Raw genomic sequence first — 16,206 nt, forward strand, 5'->3', positions numbered from 1 at the left:
TACTTCATCTGAGTTTGAAAACCTAATTGTTCTGTTGAACCTTTCACATTTCTTCAACTTTGGTAGCATCCAGTAGTGGTTTTATAACAGGTCTCGCCCAAGCTTATCACAATAAACTTTCAGGAGTTCACTGATCAGATTTGTGATGTCTTCAAAAATTCGTGGTGTGCTCCAACATAGTATAGTGATATTTCCTTCTAGGTGATCCAGTCTATTGACTGTCCACTGAGTACACCCTCTTTGGCCAACTGCCTTCAGTGCCTCCGGGTCCTCACTGCACTAATGAAAGAATGCTCGACATAATAAACTTTCATGAGTTCACTTATCAGATCTGTGATGTCATCAGAAATTCGTGTCGTACGCAGACAGTGTAGTGATAATTCCTTCTTGGTGATCCAGTCTATTGACTGTCTACTGGGTACATCATCTTTGGCCAACTGGTCATCTTTTTCTCCCATCAGTGCCTCCAGATCCTCACTGAAAGATACAACCAGAAAGTTGGCGAATGAACTTTGGGTACTGGCTATTCTTTTCATGAAGTGCAAGATGTCCAGTCTGACCTTTATATCCCTCCGCTGGTTAAACTTTCTGCCAATAAAGTTTGGTCCGCAGTAGTCACGATCTACATAAATAACCTCTGGTGGTGAAATAAAAGCATCACCAAGGGGTTGGTGAAATAAAAGCTTTACTTTATTTTTTCCAACCCTGCAACTTCTCTAGCAGTCACTACTGACATCAATATCTGCTTATGCACATTGCACACATTGGTCACCCAGGAGGCGGTACCAGCAGCTGTGCCTTATTGTTTGCACATAAATTTCTTTGTTGAATCTGTCTATACAATTCTGCGATAGGTGGAGGTTAAAGGTGCTCTAAAGTAATGTGAGCCGCATTCACACACAAAACTTTTATGACACATATAGCTGGCGTCAAATGGTTGTTTAATAATGAAACCATAAAACTGAATCTAAGGGCATTTTCTTTTTGCAGGTCCCGGAAATAGGATCCAGGAAAGAAATAATCCCAAATTTTTCAACTTTTGTTGTGTTCTGATCCCATATTAAACATTTTCTATTTCTTGCCATGCGTCTCTTTCCTAGTATTTTTGGCTGATATTTTCGAAAAATCCCTCCATTTTAACTTACAAGTGTATGAATGCATTTGTCTTACAAAATGACCTTACTGTGTGTGACCCCTTTTAAAATTAAATTGAAACAATTCTTTTTTTTTTTTTAATTTTCAGGAATTTAAAATTAAGTAAAATTGGCATGGCCCTAGCAAGAGTTTCTGTGTTTGCACTAAATTCTGTTGTCATTTATCTGATGCGGCTCTAAAGTAATGTGAGCCGTATTCAAACACACTATTGTGACACAAATGGCATGCGTCAATTGTTTTTTAGTTGATACTAAGTAAACATTGAAAACATTAAAACTGAATCTATGTTTTTTTCTGTGTCCAGGTCCCAGAAATAGGATCCATGAAAAAATAAGCCCATATTTTTCACCTTAAGTTGTCCCCTGGTCCGATATTAGACATTTGTTATTTCATGCCAAGTTGCTTTTTTTTTCTAGTATCTTTTGCTGATTTTAATTCGAAAAATTCCTCCATTTTACCTTACTAGTGTATGAATACATATTACTAACAAAATGACCTTACTGTGACCCATTGTAAAACCATAAATGGATTTTTTTTTATTTTATCAATTTAAATTCCATTGAAAGATACACACAGAAAGGTTGCACACGCACTTTGGGTAAAACGGTTGCGATTCAGTGGTACAAGTACTAGAAAAAAAAAGTGCCAGATATCTATTTTGACCTTTATTTCCTTTCACAAGTGATTATATATATTTCTGCTCCCGTGAAGGCACTGCTATTCAATTCTGACCCATACCCTGCTTTCCCATAAAGAAGTAGGAGCCTGTAATTCAGTGGTTGTCGTTTGTTTTATTTGTTACACATTTGTTTTTCGTTCATTTTTTTTTAAATAAATAAGGCCATTAGTTTTCTTGTTTAAATTGTTTTACATTGTCATTTGGGGCCTCGTATAGCTCACTATGCGGTATGGGCTTTGCTCAATGTTGAAGACCGTACGGTGACCCATAATTGTTAATTTCTGTGTCAGTTTGGTCTCTTGTGGAGAGTTGTCTCATTGGTAATCATACCACATCTTCTTTTTTATATATAAGAGAAAGTTTAACGAGAAATTAGGAACTACAGTTTTCAGGTCCCTTCATTTTTCTTGGTTAATTTCACAACTGAAAAAAAAAACCACTTAAGGAACGACTTAACAAATAACCACAGACGACAACAAAAAGATAACCTTTAAACAAAAAAGGTTGATCCCAACACACAAGAATGTAACAAAAGAAGTGGTTTTACTCAAATAAGAATAACTGTGATTAGACCTGTGTATTGAATTAATTATGTACAAGTCCACAAATCCTTTCAGTTTAAAGTCCGATGTGCAATGCTTTTTGTCGTAGTTTTCTTAATGTGTTGGTGCATTCTTTGTAATTGTACTAAAGGTTGATCGGTTTCTATTGATTGCTTTCAATATAAAAAGTTATATGGGTATTGGTTATATGCATGGGACAAAATCCTACAAATAGCACCTAAAAACAGTGCTTTTTTATCTGCAGTCGCAGGGGAATCTTCATGCATGTTTCTGTTTCAAGTGCCTCAGATAGTTTGGCTTGAAGCTAAAGGTCTTACTGCACATGTTATAGACAAAGTGTTCCCTACATGAATGCTTTGAATATGTGCCCGGAGACCTTGCTCGTAGACTTTTTCAAATTGTTCATATTTATAATTCTCAGCATTATGTTTTGCTCTCAAGTGGGCCTTCATGTCTTTCTTGTGGGCAAATCTTTTCGGGCATTTCGGAAATTTACACTGCTTGTCTTGTAAAATATAGAATGGGGAATAAGTATCAATTATGTCTTAAGTTAAAAGGATATACAATTATTGCTATGTAACTGTATGTGATGTCTTAAGATATTCGTGTCTTGCGCCGACAGTATAGTGATAATATCTTATTGATGATCAAATATATTGGCTATGCACTGGGTACACTGATTTTCTTTTGCTTCCTTCAGGGCCTCCGGATCATCACTGCACCATTAGAATAATGCTTCCCACAATAAACTTTCAGGAGCTCACTTATCAGATCTGTGATGTCTTCAGGAATTCGTGTTGTGCGACGACAGTATAAAGACAATTCCTTCTTGGCGATCCAATCTATTCGCTGTCCACTGGGTGCACCCTCTTTGGCCAACTGGTCTTCTTTTACTCTCTTCAGGGCCTCCGGATCATCACTGCACCACTGAAAGATGCAACCAGAAAGTTGGCGAATGAACTTTGGGTACAGAGGATGTGATTCATTGGTGCAGGTTCTGGTTGTTCTTCTCATGAAGTGCCAGATGTTGTCTTGCCTTAATTTCCTTCCACTGATGAAACTTTCGGCCAACAAAGTTTGGTCCACAGCAGTCACGGTTTACATATAGAACCTTTAGTGTATCTTTTTTCCAACTCTGAAAGCATGGCATCTAGGGCAACACTACTGACATCAGTATCTGCCCATGCTCATTTCCCACATTATTCACACAGGAAGCAGTACCAGCAGCCGCGCCTTGTATTTTGCGCAGGGCCTTCTTTGTGGAATCTGCCTTTTAAATTCTACCGTAGTTGAAGGTTAAAGATGAATTGACTTCATGGACGCGGGACAGAACACTGTGGCCAACCACTGGTATGATATAACCTTCTCTGATGATGTGTGGGTTGAAAAGGACAAGTGGTAAGGAGCGCTCACTTGGTTGCGTCTGTGAGGTCTGACAGTTAAAAGTAGTTAGCTGTATTCCTTCACATATCCTCCCGATGCAGCTTTTCAAGGGTCTGACGAAGACGGCTCAAATAACTGTTTTGAATTAATTATGAATGATACCTACATTGTATACAAAACATTATTAAAATTACAGTGTAAAAGATATAAAGATATGAAGTTTAGTAAGGCGTTCATTATCACTGAACTAGTATATATATTTGTTTAGGGGCCAGCTGAAGGACGCCTCCAGGTGCGGGAATTTCTCGCTGCATTTAAGACCTGTTGGTGACCTTCTGCTGTTGTCTGTTCTATGGTCGGGTTGTTGTCTCTTTGACACATTCCCCATTTCCATTCTCAATTTTAATAGATTAATAAATGTCAGTCGAATTTCGGATGCATATTTAACATGTTTGATGAAAATCATTACTTAAGAAATAATTGATGCAAGCTATACTTAATTTTAGTTTTAACATGGGTAAGCATTATATTCGTGATTAAAATAACACGAATATAATGCCTATCCATGTTAAAACTACAATAAAGTAAAGCTTGCATCAATTATTTCGATTCTGATTAGGACAATAAAGGAATTTCTATGTGTGGCCTCTTCCATGAACCTCCCGTTTTTGTTTGTAAACAAGCAAACTACTGGCAATGTGCAGTTTGAACAGCCAGCATGAACGGTTGTCGTATCTAGGTCAAATATGTCAATTTCGAATTGCAACACGTTACAGTCATATTAAAGAATGTTTTACAACATGTGCATCATTTAAGAGGTTGGAAGTGTTTTAAGTTAATCAAATATATTAAATACATGCCAATTTGATAAAATTTATTATTATGCATTAATTAATATACGCATGTGCAACCAAATTTTATTGGATTGAGAGCATGGATTTATTCATAAAGCGAATGAAGCACGTCATATTAGAATACAAAGCAAATGTAATTTTTTAACTCCAATCTGGAACATTGGCATGGCCCTAGCAAGAGTTTCTGTATTTCATTAAATCCTTTTGTTATTAAAGTAATGTGAGCCGCATTCGCAGACAAACTATTGGGACACAAGTGGCTGGCGTCAAATGTTTATTTATTTAACTAAATAATTATTAAAAACCATAAAACTGAATCTATGGTTTTTTTTTCTTTTTCCAGGTCCCACAAATAGAATCCAGGAAAGAAACGAACCCATATTTGTCATCTTTTGTTGTCCCCAAATCCCTTATTAGACATTTTTTATCCTTGTTATGTTGCACTTTTCTAGTATTTTTTGTTGATAGTTTTCGAAAAATCCCTCAATTTAAATTTATGTAACTAACAAAATTAACATACTGTGATCTCTTTTAAAACTTTGAATTGACAAAAAAAACACTTTTTTTTATTTCATAAATATAAAAATTCCATTGAAAGATACAACCAGAAAGTTGGCACACGCACTAAGTGTATTGAGGATGCGTTTCAGTGGTACAGGTACTAGCCATTCGTCTCAATAAGTACCAGATATATTGACTGACCTTCATCTTCTTCCACTAGTGAAACTTTCTGCCAACAAAGTTTGGTCAACAGCAGCCACGGTCTATATAAAGAACTTCTGGTGGTGAAATACCAGCAACACTGAAAGCATAGCATCTAGACCAGAACTTATCCAGTAGTCACTACTGACATCAACATCTGCCCATGTTCAGCGGTACAAGCAGCCGTGCCTTAAAAGCTTGCGCAAGACTTTCTTCGTTAAATCTGCCTTTAAAATTCTGTCGTAGGTGGAGGTTAAAGATGGATTAATTTCATCGAGGCGTGAAAGCTCATCCCAACAGAACAACTCATATGAAGGAACCTTCTCTGATGGTGGTGTCGGTTGAAAAGGACAAGTGGTAAGGATCCCTCTTTAGGTTGCGTCTGTGAGATCACCCAACATTATATTAGTGATTAAGACTTGAAAAAAACATTGATGTATCCTGAATAAAAACATAGTAAATATTGTTTTATTTCATAAATTACAGGTGTCTAAATGTGATTGTTCTGCCCCCGGGAAGCCACTGCTGATTCAAGTCTGACCCATACCCTATTATGCCATAATGAAGTGTGAATACTTTAAGTATTCGTCAGAGACAGTTTCAGGTCCATTAATTTTTCTTGGTTTATTTCACAAGTTAAAAATTATGAAGAAAAAGCTTAATGGACGACTTTACAAATAAACAATGACTACAAAAGGATCACTTTCAAACGAAAACAGGTTAACCCCCACAAACAAGAATGTAACAAAAGAAGAATAAATGCGATTTGACATGTGAATTGAATTAATATGTGGCACTAAATTTTGCATAAGTCCACAAATCCTTTCAGTTTAAAGTGAAGTCCGGTGTGTAATACTCTTTGTCGTAGTATTTGCTTTAATATGTTGGTGCATTTGTTGGATTTGTACTAAAAGCTGATCAGTTTCTATTGATTGTTTTCAATGAAAAAAGTTCTATGGATATTAGGTAAATGTTCATGGGACAAAATCCTACAAAACTACGAATTATGAAGAATCAGAGCGTGTATCATATTATTTTTTTATCCGCAGTCGCAGGAGAATCTTCATGCACGTTTTTTTTCTATGCATGCAGGCATGCATGTTTCTGATTCAAGTGCTTAATAAAGTTAGAATTGAAGCAAAGTGTTTTCCCACATGAAAGCTTTGAATATACGACCGGAGACCTTGCTCGTAGTTGTAGACTTTTCCCACATTATTCACATTTATAATTCTCAGCATTATGCTTTGCCCTCAAGTCAGCCTTCATGTCTTTCTTGTGTGTGCAAATTTTTTCGGGCATTTATACTGCTTGTCCTTTAAAATAATCAATAACCACTGGAAGATACAACCAGAAAGTTGGCGCGTGAACTTAGGGTACAGAGGATGCTATTCAGTGGTGCAGGTACTAGCTATTCTTTCCATGAAGTGCCAGATGTTCAGACTGATCTTTTTATCTATCCACTGGTTTAACTTTCTGCCAACATAGTTTGTCCGCAGCAGCCACGGTCTACACAAAGAACCTCTGGAAGTGAAATACCAGCATCACTGTAACTTTTTTCCAATCATGACATCTAGACCAGCACCTTCTCCAGGAGTTCTGACATCAACATCTACCTCATTACACACATAAGTCACTCAGGAGGCAGTACCAGCAGCCGTGCCTTGTCGTTTGCGCAGGACCTTCTTTGATGAACCCGCCTTTAAAATTCTGCCGTAGGTGGAGGTTAAAGATGCCTTGAATTCATCGAGACTTGAAAGTACAACCCGACAGAAAACTGTGGCCAAACACTGATATCATGGAGCCTTCTCTGATGTTGATGGTGGTTGCTAAGGACAAGTGGTAAGGAGCCCGCTTTTTGATGCTTCTGTAACGGGCTGAAAGTCACTAATGTAGTGAGCTGTCTCCCTTCGCATATCCTCCCCATGAAACTTCCAAAGGTTCTGTCGAAGACGGCTTAGATAACTGTTTTGAATTAATTAGGATTTATACCTAAAATGAATAAAAATCTTTCCTAAAAATTACAGTGTCAAGGATATAAAGAGAATAAATTAATAAATGTAAGGAAAATCATGATGCATATTTAATGAAAATCGTTACTGCAAATGTATACATACTCTTGATAAGATCTTGTTAAATTGTTTTATTCAAACCCAAAATTCAAAAGACTGCGACAAGTAGTCATCAACATTCTAGACATTCTAAACTAAATAACACTGTAGGTTTCATTGGACTATTTTTTTCATCGTCGAAAATTGTTCATGTCGCGGTATGCGTTGAAACAAGTGTGATAATAAGATTTTTATACTCGAGTTTCATATAAATTGACTACAGCAAAATGGCGTCTATCTATGAAATGCATGCTTACTCCTAAATTTCGTTTGGAACGTTAGAGTCTTATGTAGACGAAACGCGCGTCTGGCGTATAAAATTATAATCCTGGTACTTTTGATAACTATATGCATAATAAACCATGAGTGGTTGGAATTGTGTTAAGTAATTGACTTGTTGGAATCTGTCATACACATGAATAAATAAATCATAAATATAAAACTGATATTGACCTTTAGATATAAAATAAAAATATGTTTATCTATATTTGAAAAATCTGCTTAAATTAGCAAAGTATTCACAGCTTAAATTGGGGATGTTTAAGATGTAAAGGATTCAGAGAATCCTCTTATTTTTATAGACATGTTAAAGATCATAAAAGGGGGTAAATCGGCATCATCGTTTTGAAATTTTAATGTAGAGACATTTTTTTTAAAGATGTATTTGTATACATATATATCGTATATTGGCTTACTATTCAATTCCCCATTTTTCAACAAAATTGGGCGTTATACGGTCCATTTCTGGTGGGTGTTTATTGCATAATTTTCAGATTTGCCCTAATGTCTTTCTAGGCGGTGTCATTTCAGTACATAATCCTTAAACCCTAGTTTTTTTAGATCTCCCCTTGATCCCCGTGAAGTAAACTTCACGCTATTAACTTTCGTGTTTTGTGTCATCAATATGTTCTTGAAACCTGTCCCTTTCAAGTTCAAGTGGAATTTCCTTGTCAAAGAAACTTAGGATAACTTTAACAAGGTCGCTCATTGTAAATCATATCAGCATATTGCAATGTAATGGTTAATCATATTAATCTTGTATAATCTTTATCTTTAATAGATTTCAATATCATATTTAATAATCAATGAAATAAATGACACAGGCTAAAACGTTTTCATGATTACAAACACGTCTCTGTTCTGCTGGTAACTTGACGTCCCGTCCCTACTTGCGTTATATGAGCTACGTTGTGAACCTGAAGAATCTGCATGGTCTTAGTGCGGACTTTAAAAAAAATGCGGGTTTTATTTTCTTCATGACGAAAAGAAATCGTTCGGCTTTGACGAATCACGTTATTTGTTTTCGAATAAAAACGGTAATGGTTATTTATTTGAGACACATGACGAATCACGATAAATTTATTTTAACGAATCCCGAAATAGTTATTTTAACGAATCCAAATAAAGTTATCTTGACGAATCCCGATAAAATGTTAATCAGTTTGACGTTAAAATGACATTTCGACGCCTGACGGTAAAGGGCATTACCACCGTCTAATATATAAGCAGATACATGATTTCCAATAGAGAATGTTTCTTCTTCATCGCATTTTATAATGTGTTCATCGCTGTTGATAAATTTGGTATAACCTATTTATTCGCCGTTCGACTATGCATAACCTCGAGTTGTCTACGTAGTTGATCATCAATTTTCACTAGTATGTCAACACTAAGGATGGGTGAGAGTTGGCACCCGCTCGTAGCAAGATACATTCCGACTCCTACCTTTGTTAACTATGATTACTAGTTTTCTCAGGCTTCCTCATTCACTTAAAACTTGTAGACAAAGTGTACTGAAAGTGGTGTTTAACAAATAATTGTTATCAAGTTACAAATCAGGGGTGGTGTTCTCGAAGGTATCCTAAGATTCGTCCTAAGTCATAGATAAGTCCGATTTTAGGATGGACTTAGGATCGACTTAGGACACTCTTAAGTTGTGTATCGAAGCTCTCTCAGACGAATCTTATGTTAGGACGTCCTAAACATTTCCTAAGTCGAAATTTTAAATCTTTAAAGTTATTTTTTGATAAAACATTTATTAATGACGAAAAATTTTAACAAAATTGTTTACGAATTTTATAATAACATGTACAGAATTAAATGCATAATTACCAATGTTATTATATAAAAAAGGATTGTTATCTAAACTTGAAAACAATTTGTTTTGAAATGAGAATTAAATTTGTTGTGTAATCATATCGTGAAACACGAAGTTCAAAGTTTAAAATCATGCACAATTTCTTTATATACGAGTTAATAACCGATGGTGCGTTTCATTTCATGTTCATTTTCACGTAAAATAATGAGCAAAAAGCGAAATCCAAACATTATTACACTAGGATGAAGATAGGATGCTCTTAAGACACCTTATTGGGTGTCCTAAAGTTAGGACGAAAAATGAGATATATCAAAAGTTAAGAGAGCTTCGAGAACTCGACTTAGGACAAAGACTTGCCATAAGATAGACTTAGGACACGTCCTTATCCTAAGATAGCTTCGAGAACACCACCCCAGGTTTTTCTTCATTTTTACTACATGTATGTTAATATTTTTTAATTTTATTTTGGCAGAGTAACATTGTAATTTGCTGTACTGATATTGTAATTAGATATCCGGCTATGCAAACTGTAAAGGAAGTTAGTACAATGTGTTTCTGGTTGATTAGATAGGAAATGAATGATTGATTTATCATCTCGGGATGTTTAAACCACTAAAATAAATTAAATTTGTTGTTGTTTTATTAGTCTATGAAGGATGAATTTCCCTTGTTTAGTCACCGGACGTATGTTATGATCAGCAGTATCTCCCACTTTTTGAGTAAACGTTGTGTATTTCAAATCTTGAAGTTAAAAAGGTAAGGAGTTTTTTTTATTAATAAACACCCGACTAATTATTTGTTAACGAATTCATCAAAAAGTTTTGTTAACTCGATTTTTTCTTTCAATAAGTAAATGAAGGTGTATTAAAATAAAAAGCTGACAATACAAGAGAGGGTTTCGGTTAAACTAATAAAATACTCCTCATAGGATCAGCGATGCTTTATTGATAATATACATTAGTGTGTGGGTTTATGTTTTTTTTCGTTATTTTTTTTTTCATTATTAAATACTAATATAAATTTATTTATGAATGCTTACACACGTTCCAGTTAAATAAGCAATGGGAAAGGGAGTTGGCTAAACCTAATTTGTATCCTTAAATTAATGTATTCTGTGAATTTGAAATGACTAAGTTTATTAGTATGATCTTTAGATTTCAAGTAAAAAGTCTTTGAAAATATTGAACATTTCAGATGGAAACGAAGATTCTGCTAATTGCTTTTGCTGTGTTATTTGTTATTGGAAGTTATTCTGGTATGTAAAACATATATTAAGTATACATTGTTTGATTTCCAAACCGTTATTACGATACAGTTAACAAAATTAAATTATCAGATAAATCAAAGTAGAAAAAGTACGAAATCATTGTAATTTAAAAAGGCATAAAATAATTATTAACAAAATTCCTAGTGTATTGAAGAAAAGTGAAATCACAAAAATACTGAACCCCGAGGAAAACTCAAAACGGAAAGTCCATAATCAAATGGCAAAATCAAAATTTCAAACACATCAAACGAATGGATAACAACTGTCATATCGGTACAGGGATTTTCTTATGTAGAAAATGTATGATTACAACTGGGTTTAAAGCTAGCTACACCTCTCGCTTGTATGACAGTCGCATCAAATTCCATTATATTGGCAACGATGTGTTAACAAAACAAACAGACTAAATAGGTAAAAATGTCACAAATATGGTTACAATAGCAACACGAACCCCACGAAAAACTGGGGGTCAACTCAGGTTCTCCGGAAGGGTAAGCAAATTCTGCTCCACATGCAGCACCCGTCGTGTTTCTTATGTTTGATAATACGTCCTCAGTCTCATTTTCCATTTATTTAAATGTCTGTTTCATGGTTCTTTTCTCGGAGAGAAGTCCGATAAGCTGATCTATTCTACTTCATTAAAATGTTATTTTTATAATTTTGTAATAGTCGATAACACATTGATTTTATTTGAAGTTTCAGGAGAGTGTCAAGGCTTTAACAAACCATGTCCTACGGGAAAAGGCTGTATCCATCCCAGAGATTTTTGTGATGGTGTACCCGATTGCAAGGATGAATCTGATGAGTCTTATGAAGAATGCAGTCAGAGTAAATATTCCAAATAAACAATTTCGCATTAATAACTTAATAATCATTACCCAGGAGGTAAAAGTCAATCAACATTTATAATTCATAAAATTTATAACAGAATGCATTGAGTGTGTAGGTAAAGGTAGAATCTTTTGCTAGCTTGTTTGTTATCTGAACCGTGCAGTCATAATTACGCTAGGTAAACTACCTTCCTTTAAGAGTAGACTAGTGCGACAGATAACCAATATATATGTCAGTAAAACTAGACTACTCCGAAAGGGGGGCAGTATACCTAACCTAATAATGACTTCTCGGTTCTACCTATACCTCCACACTCAATGCATTCTGCAGTAACAGTCGAAAGAGTTCATTGTCTTTATTTTGATAACGTGGCATGCATTTTCTGTGACCATGTAAAGTAGAATTGAAATTGCCTGAAAACGATGTTTTTTTTCACAAGAACTGTTATAGCGGTAGATGAACTCTATCGTAAGTTTGATTATCGATAGATGGTCCGAGAACACAATTAATTCGTAGTGCATTTCTTTTAGAACATAAATGAAAATAAAAAAAATCCTACCTGCGCTTTCTTCAAGAAACTTTAACAGTGTGATGTACTACTTTTGGGACAAATTATATCAAAATTATAGAAAACTTCATCGTCTCTAACTCAAAATATGGACAATTTTATGTTTAGGGCGTCTTGAAATCCTTTGACAGCTTCCGAAGTGCTCATTTTCAACCTTTTTCAGCTGGACCAAATCACTACTTTCCTTTAAAATTCTGGACCCAAATATTTTTACAGTGTAGTTTTATCCCCCTACTTGCAATTTGAGGCATTAAACTTGGAGAAATAAATTTGGAAGAGGTATAAAAATAAATGGCAAGTAACCCACTGTCAACACTAGGGACTCAACGAAAATCAAGGGACGACAATGGTGGTCTCGGACCAGATACGTACTTTTCAGAAGAACTTTTAGAAATTTTCCTGCCAATAAGGCTATGTGAAGAAGTATTTCGCACTTGATTGTTGAATTTATACACTGTGCCTATAAAGAAGTTATTTTTGTTTTGTTTTATTACATTTCTAGTTTAACAGGTTTTCCTGTGTTTTTGTTTATGGTCTGCTGTCTCGTTGATGCACTAGTGACATTGAATGTTATTTCTATTTTGAATTAAAAAAAGAATCAAATGACAAAAAAGGATTTAAACGCCGAAAGAAATGTTTATCTTGAAAGGAGAAAAAGGTTAATTATTCTCTAATTCCAGTCCTCTATACCGGTATACGTTCATTTGTTTATATTAGTTTTGCCAAACAGTTTCAACACTATATACAGAGCATTATTTCCATCTTTTCAGAAAAATATGGTAACAAAGCAAAGTGTCTTTGGGAAGGAGAAGTTAGGTGCCGTGGTCATATCGGATGCGTTCCTAAAGAAGATTGTTTGTAACTACAACAACAACAACAATACTTTATTTTAATAAAAAGGTAACCGTTTCACTTTTTGTTATAAATATGTTATAAAATTATCTTTTATGGCAAACAAAAATATTCTTTTATTCCGTGTCCATGCAAAAAGGAAAATCACAAATATACTGAACTCCGAGGAAATACAAAACAGAAAGTCCCTAATCAAATAGCAAAATCAAAAGCTCAAACACATCAAACAAATTCCTGACTTGGTACATGTCTTTCTTATTTAGAAATGGTAGATTAAACCTGGGTTTAATAGCTAGCTCAACCTCTCACATGTATGACAGTCGCATCAATTCCATCATATAGACAACAATGTGTGAAAAAAACCGACATAAAGGTAAAAATGTCAGTAGTCAACATAGTGTTATTATCTTAATCACTATAAAAATAAACGGATATATAAACAAACATTTACCATGACACAATGACGGGATGAATAAGTACAGAGCCACGTCACATGTAAGAAAGAAACACTAAAAGGCACATAGACCAAGCAGGTTAGCAAAAAACAAAGTGCAGATTGATCTACATAATGAAACTGTATCGCTTTTTTATTGAAATTTTATGTGCGCATTTCTTAATTTGCTTATCCTGTAAGAAATTTCAATTTATGACATAGAAAGTCGCCTAAATCTTGCAATAGACCACTTTCGAGTTCATCCGTCACCGGCAAAAACTCGTCAATTATGCACGCCTTTATGACGTCATTTACCAGATAGAGGGGCTCGCCTGTATCCCTGCACTATTTACGTTCATCAAGCGTCTTGGTGATCGTCTTTGTGCAGAATAAACTAGAAATAATGGTTGCTCTGTAGGTACTTACTGACAATCCCCTAATGACAGCAGTGTTGATTGTCAATTTTGAGAATTCAATTTGCCGAATAATTCGTACAATATAGAATTATAGTTTTCCAACCACTCGCTCAACATTGGAAGGAAGTGACGACGCCCCTAAACGCACAAATGACGGTGATAAAGGCGCGTATAATTGACGAGTTTTTCCCGGTAACGGATGAACTCGAAAGTGGTCTATTGGTTTATGATTGTTTTAAGAACTCGTAACATGTATTTAGAACACTAAAACTTTTGCTCCTTTGGAGCACGTACGTTGCATCCTCGAACTCGAGTTTTCATGTTTCTCTTTATCTATTTATGACAAATAAAAAAACAATTAGTATTTTTAACAATTGTTTATTTTAATTTTGTTGAAATGTTTATGTTTTTTTAATTTCAGATGAAGCTTTAGCAGATTAATAATAAAAAAAGAAAAGTCTTACAGTCAAACTTTATTAAATTAGTCTTTATAACTATACCCTTTACTAAAATCAATATGAAATAAAATCTGTTTTCTGCTAGTGTGAATTCAATATGCTTAAATTCGTTTCAATATATGAACTTGTTTATAAATAACACACACACACAATTTGTATCTGAAAAACGGAAAATATTTCGAACACTTATAATCCATACTTTTACAAGTTAATACAAGTTAATTTATTTTAAATGCTCCGAGGTTAAAATCTGTCGATGTTCCCTAGAAAAGAAAAGAAAAACGAAGTTGAATGTCAAGTTTTGAACAGTAAATTTTTGTGTCAACCATGATAGCTTTCAGAAAAAAATATGTGTGGGGTTTTTTTATTGGTTAGCTTGATCAACTTGTACCATAGTACTCCGGTAGTTCTGCGAGGAAACTTTTTCATTTTGACATTCTGTGATGTTTCGGATGGTATTGCAAAATAAAATGCCTTTCCATGATTTTATTTGATATAAAATATAAAAAGAAGATGAGGTATGATTGCCAATTAGACAACTGTCCACAAGAGACCAAAATGACACAGACATTAACAACTATAGGCCGGCCACCGTACGGCCTTCAACAATGAGCAAAGCCCATATCGCATAGTCAGCTATAAAAGGCCCCGATATGACAATGTAAAACAATTCAAACGAGAAAACTAACGGCCTTATTTATATAAAACTAAAATGGACGAAAAACAAATATGTAACACATAAACAAACGACAACTACTGAAATACAGGCTCCTGACTTGGGACAGACACATACATAAATAATGTGGCGGGGTTAAACATAGTAACATTGATTTGTTGATATCAAGACACAAGTGACTACTTTTTTCTCTCAGAGTTTCAAAACGAGTAACTCAAGTGATATATAGTAAAAGGAGGACACGTCCTGTCGCGTGAAAGGGAGGATCTACAAAACTGTCACGTGAACTTGTCCTTTATACGCGCACAATCGCGTGAAGTAGTGTCAAGTGAACTTGTCGTCTATAGATGTATTCAAACTGAAGTCTGTGGTTCATGCTGATGTTATTGTATTTGTTCGTGTTTTTGTTAGGCTGTACAGAGCGTATGATAATAAACCCCGAACGGGAGAAGTTGTGCTCGATTTTCATATAATGAAGACATAATCTTTTAATCAGTTTAATTGAGGTCTGGAGCTGGCATTTCAGTAACCGCCAGTAGTCCTTTGCTAATTTATGTATCATTGTCATTTTGCTTAGTTTCTTTTGTAACCTATCCCGACATCGGACACGGACATTTTTTAAACTGAATTTTACTATACGTATTACTGTGTTTTTAGTTTTGGCATTGGCCATATTATAGAGGTATTAGGTGAGGGTTGCGATCACACTTAAGGGCATACGATACAGTTACAGTGAAGGTAATGGCGTTGCTAACGTAATTTGTTATTTTCGCGACGTCAAACTGTTACATATCGGGAAAAGATGCATTTTTCGACTGATTTTTATCATTCAAACTGATTTAATTTGAAAACGAGTTCATGGACCCCTATTTTTCAAAACGGCATTTTGTTTCATTTTGCAGGGAGATTCTGTGACCCAAATTTTATAAAACTGTAAATAGAGGATTGTTTTTAATTTTGATAAACATGCAGTAAAAAATGACGTTTTTTCCTCAATTCATGAACATTTGATAAATATGAGTCATTTCTGAATAAAAAAAATGCATACTTTTTTAGAATATTTTATAAAATACAGAAATTACCGATTATTTGACAAAAAACAATTTGTGTTTACCTTTTATAACAAAAAAGTTATGTCTTTCTTTCGAAAAAGAAATTACGGC

The 16,206-nt window shown here is 34.7% G+C and overlaps 1 long non-coding RNA gene across 1 annotated transcript; it reads left to right on the forward strand.

Moving 5' to 3' along the window:
- The first annotated feature begins 10,142 nt into the window (after positions 1 to 10,142).
- Positions 10,143 to 14,451, forward strand: LOC134687117 (uncharacterized). Its single transcript, XR_010101728.1, has 5 exons — positions 10,143 to 10,298; positions 10,737 to 10,797; positions 11,506 to 11,637; positions 12,979 to 13,108; positions 14,331 to 14,451. It is a non-coding gene; the product is annotated as an uncharacterized LOC134687117 (long non-coding RNA).
- Positions 14,452 to 16,206: the final 1,755 nt, after the last annotated feature.

Source organism: Mytilus trossulus, chromosome 10 (genome assembly GCF_036588685.1).
Source record: "Mytilus trossulus isolate FHL-02 chromosome 10, PNRI_Mtr1.1.1.hap1, whole genome shotgun sequence".
Lineage (NCBI taxonomy): Eukaryota > Metazoa > Mollusca > Bivalvia > Mytilida > Mytilidae > Mytilus > Mytilus trossulus.